The sequence below is a fragment of the Epinephelus lanceolatus genome, chromosome 3 (genome assembly GCF_041903045.1).
Source record: "Epinephelus lanceolatus isolate andai-2023 chromosome 3, ASM4190304v1, whole genome shotgun sequence".
Taxonomy (NCBI): Eukaryota; Metazoa; Chordata; class Actinopteri; order Perciformes; family Serranidae; genus Epinephelus; species Epinephelus lanceolatus.
Window position 1 is genome coordinate 3188289 of NC_135736.1, and position 4621 is coordinate 3192909.

At 40.9% G+C, this 4621-nt stretch overlaps 1 long non-coding RNA gene across 2 annotated transcripts; it reads right to left on the reverse strand.

Annotated features, from left to right (window-relative positions):
* Positions 1-200: 200 nt before the first annotated feature.
* On the reverse strand, positions 201-3812 carry LOC144462578 (uncharacterized). Of its 2 annotated transcripts, XR_013490834.1 has the most exons (4): positions 3202-3812; positions 2962-3073; positions 1430-1603; positions 201-672 (listed from the first exon to the last, which is right to left on the reverse strand). It is a non-coding gene; the product is annotated as an uncharacterized LOC144462578 (long non-coding RNA). The 2 variants fall into 2 exon arrangements; XR_013490833.1 differs by having other exon boundaries at positions 203-672; positions 2962-3812.
* Between the last annotated feature and the right edge of the window lie 809 nt (positions 3813-4621).

The following is a 4621-nucleotide window of genomic DNA, read 5'->3' on the forward strand; positions in this document are numbered from 1 at the left end:
GTGACCAACAACAGTAGCATTGGAAATAGCGTAATTACAGTGTTTAATTGTAAAATAAAGTCCAGAGCCTTGGGACCATTTCTGAAGATGTGCATATACACAGGTCAAATGAAATGTTTTTTCTAACAGCTAAACAACACTAAATACTCTCACTCTCTCTACCTGGGTAAACTGTACACAAGACGTGAATGTGTGTGTGTGTGTGTGTGTGTGTATCTATATAGCAGATTTATAATAGTATTTATGTCTCACAATATCATCATGTAACATTAATTGAGTCAAATAACAAAGGGAGCAGTCCCACACATGTTCATGCTATCAAAAGAATAATTTATTTTGCTAATGAACTCCAAAGAAGGTTAGCCCATATGTACATTGTATATAATGAGGCTGCATACATAAGATTCATGGCAATTAGTTTGTGACTATAGAACATTCTAACCTAATTCCAAAACAACCAACTAAATACAGAAAATACTCTCTACCCTTGGGTTCAAAGGCTAATTGACAAGAGATAATGATGCTTCGATCAGGCTATAGTACTGTACAGACAGACAGACAATGGTCCATTCAACCAGGTGCCAGCCATCTTCTCTACAAAGGTTCTCCAACACTGGCACACAGCAGCAGGAATTCCAGAGACAGCAGGATGTCCTCCTCCACCCATCACATCTGAAAAATACATCAGGGATAAATTAATTAATTACTATAAACAACCATCAGACAACATTTGTTGTGAAAAGATAAGATAGTAAAATGACTCCTTTACAATGACAGATGGCATGTAGCTCAGAACAGACTACAGCTCCCACCATGTTGCCATAAATGGTGGTAGAATTACACATTTTATAAAGGAACTTGCTTATATACTCCCAAAAAAACAAAAAACAAAACAGAAAAAAAACCCAAACTGAGCAGTAACTCATGCATCTACACTTACTCAGGACATTATTATGTCTGTTTTTCACAGAGTAACATACTGTATGTCTTAACTTTCCACACATTTGTCACCATGTTCATACTTGTCAAAATGGCAAATTAGGTCTTTCACACCCTTTTTTGAACAGTGAAATACTATTGACTACTTTATATTGTGATGACTCAACACTGATGCAGTTTGACTACAACTATGATCTTCTATTGATAACACCTTACATCTGCTAGGTGGAGTAAATGATGACAACTAAAACTGTTACATTCCTATATTTGGGATTGTCAATTGGCCAAAACATGAAATGCTAAATTGTGTGTGTGTGTGTGTGTGTGTGTGTGTGTGTGTGCGTGTCTGTGTGTGTGTGTCTGTGTCCGTGTGCGGACACAATAGCTAAGACACAACACAACTGTCAAGCCCATGCTATGCCTAACACTATTTTGAAAACCATACTTGTGTCAGTTGAGCATGGGGGCCACAGTGGACATGTGGACTCACAGACTGTCCTGGTGATGACGGCCTGGCTGTTGTCTGAAGACCCGTGCTTGAATGAAGCACAAGGGCTCTCTTCCAAAAACCTCCTCCTCCCATGTTTTCTTCTACTGTCGGGAGAGCTTGCTTGGCCCAGGAACACCATCCAAAAACAAGATGCAGCAGGATCACTGTGATGATCTATGAAACATGACAAATCCAGTGTCACAAATACATTATACCATCAGTTTCATCAGGGCCCACCATACACAACAGCACATACATTTGGTCTTGAATAAAGACGCAGCATGTAGGCCTATGTACATCATGCTAATACTGATAATGTCTATGTGATGGCAATGTGACAAGACAACCCCAGAATACACAACAAAACATCATCCAAAATTAGCACCAATGGGGACTGTGTAGTTCTTCTGTCTACCTTTTCATGTCAACAGATCAGCTTCATTTGTAGCAAGTACAATGATGAGCCTTTTCCTTGTTGTGAGGGAGAAATCTTTCTAACATTTATAGTAGTTCCAGTACACATCAATTGTTTTCATATACATTCTTTTCATCACCAAAAATGATTTCTTTGATTGCTTGTACTTGCTCACAATCCCCCATCATTCTCTGTTATGTCATCTAGCTACCAACCAAGGTCTTTATGTAAAATCATCACATTTGGGATTTTAATCTGTCAATGATGAATGGTTACTCATGACATTCAATGTAGTACATTTACTAATCAAACTCAAACTGTGACAAAAGTCCACTGCTTCAACACTGCATGATATTTTCATAAACTCTGACTGAACTGGGACCCTGACACCTGTCTGAAAGATTTCACAACACATACACACACACCAGACATGTTAGGGCAGCAATTACACAATATCAGACAGGGTGATGACCCCTTTGACCGCCACAGCCCCATCCAAAAACATTATATATATTAAAAAAAAACAAAAAAACATCAAGAACAAAACGAGGCGTCTACGTGCGTATGTGTTCATGTATTTGGAACATGTATCTTTTGATGTGCGCTGTGCAGCGGCATCTAACTGTCTGAAAGCTTTTAATGGGCTTTGTATCATTTTGGTCATGTAGCTGTCACTCTTTGACGGGACACCTGCGTCTCATACCTTTGGGATTTTTTTTCCTACTTCAACACACATCTGAAAGCCATATAAAGGTGTCTTTACCAACAACAATTTCACAAACTCTGACAACATGGCATCTACACGCGCTGGGGTGCGGACCCCTGACAACAGCGAATCTGCAGTGGGTTACATCCACAACTTCTCACCGGTGAAGACATCCGAGGCCAAGAAGACGTGATATTTCAACGCCCTTCTGCAGACGGGGAGAACAGAATACCATGACATGGTGGTTTTTCAAACGGAATTACATCGCCAGTTCGCCCAGGCAGCCGAGAATCTCACATCGATCAAGGTGACGAACATCACCAGATGTTTAAGTAAGTATAGCCTGCAAAACAGAAATGCGTCTTTGTAATGGTGGATCTCAAATGTTGTTCGCAATTTAGCTTTACTAACCTTGCTTTCCCCGTTCAGGTTACAGAAACCCCAAAGGATTCGACTTCAAGACTTCTAGATTCACAAGAGTCGAAGTCACAGAAGTCTCCTTTCCGCACAAAAAGCCAGACGCCTGTCAAAGGAAGAAGATAGATGACATCAAGGCCATTCCACACTCCCATTATGTAAGTTAATTATGAACAGAACAATGCCAATTACAAAATCAATATCGAACTAGGGACAAAACAACAGCATCCTCACCTGTCATTTTAATTTCCTACAACGGTTCTCCTGTGTGGTCTCTTTCAGATTGGCGAGGTCAAAGGAAAGGTTCTGGCAATGGGCTCTTCTCCTAAGACGATCCAACGCCGGGGTGTCGAGAGCAACATGCTTAGCATCATCATCGCAGACGAAAGTGCGCAAATTAAACTCCAGCTGTGGGACTCCCAGATTTCGGCTGTCAAGATGCACACCTCCTATGCCTTCACCAACCTGTCTGTGAGGGAGTACGAAGGAGAAAAATTCCTCACCACAACTAAGAATTCCGCCATTGTGGAGATCGAGAATGTCTCTGTCCCAGCAACAATTGTCCCGCTCACCATAGACAACGAGGACAGTCTTCACACAACTGAAAGCGAAGTTCTCGGCGTTAAACTGACCAGCAACTTCAACTGCAGATCGTGTTATAGGAGGCAATCCGCTTCCTTCGACGCCAGGCAGGCATTTCAGCGCTGTGAAGGATGTCAGCTTTTGTGCAAAAGCTCTCACCTCCTGGCCACAACCAGCGGTGTCCTGCACGTTGCGGTCGACGGGGTGGAAGTAGCATTGACTCTTAACAACTCTGTTTTGAAGTCATTCTTGGAAACGAATCGTCTGACACACTTACTGGAGGACAGGGAAAGCCTAGTTCAGAAAATGGTCCATGTACCTTTTGATAGTTTGATATTTCGTTTTCAAAATAAAACGGATTTACGGAAATACAGCCGTTTTCCCGTTATTCCGTTTTGAGACACAAAACCAAATAACGGAAGTGCTTCCGTTTTCCCGTTTTCTCTTTCAAAACCAAATTACGGAAAAACCAAATTGAAAAAACAGCCCAATTTTGATTTCTGCAAATTCATTTTCTTTCCTATTCTTTTTGATATAACCGTGACAACGACGGACCGGAAGCGGAAGTGTAACAACTTCAGAATAAAACTTTAGCGTGCTAACCATAACTTCTTATATTATATCTTACCGCTGTCTTTCTACACCATATGGTTCACATCTATTTTATTTCTGTGAAAGTATAAGAGCTGGTTGTTTGGAAGAATGTGATAGGCATATAATTGTCATTTTAGCTTGAGTGCATGAATGCATTTTGTGGAAAAACTTTGCGTTCCCTGAGCATCTATAACGTTAAGTCACCAGCAGAGGTCCCGGTCAATAGGCTAGTAGCCTATTGTTATTACGATTATTATCAATCATACGATAGGATACATATGATGTCAATACCTTGGCGCCAGCGCTGGACACAACAGCGCCACCCCAAGTGTCTACAACACCTGTGTTACCTGTTGTCAGTCTACTGTCTGTGCTGACTGTGACCACGAGGAGTGGAAAAGCCATGTTGATTTAATTCAACAAAATGTGTCTACCAACAAGAATAAACAATGAGGAATTTTTAATTAATAAGGAATAT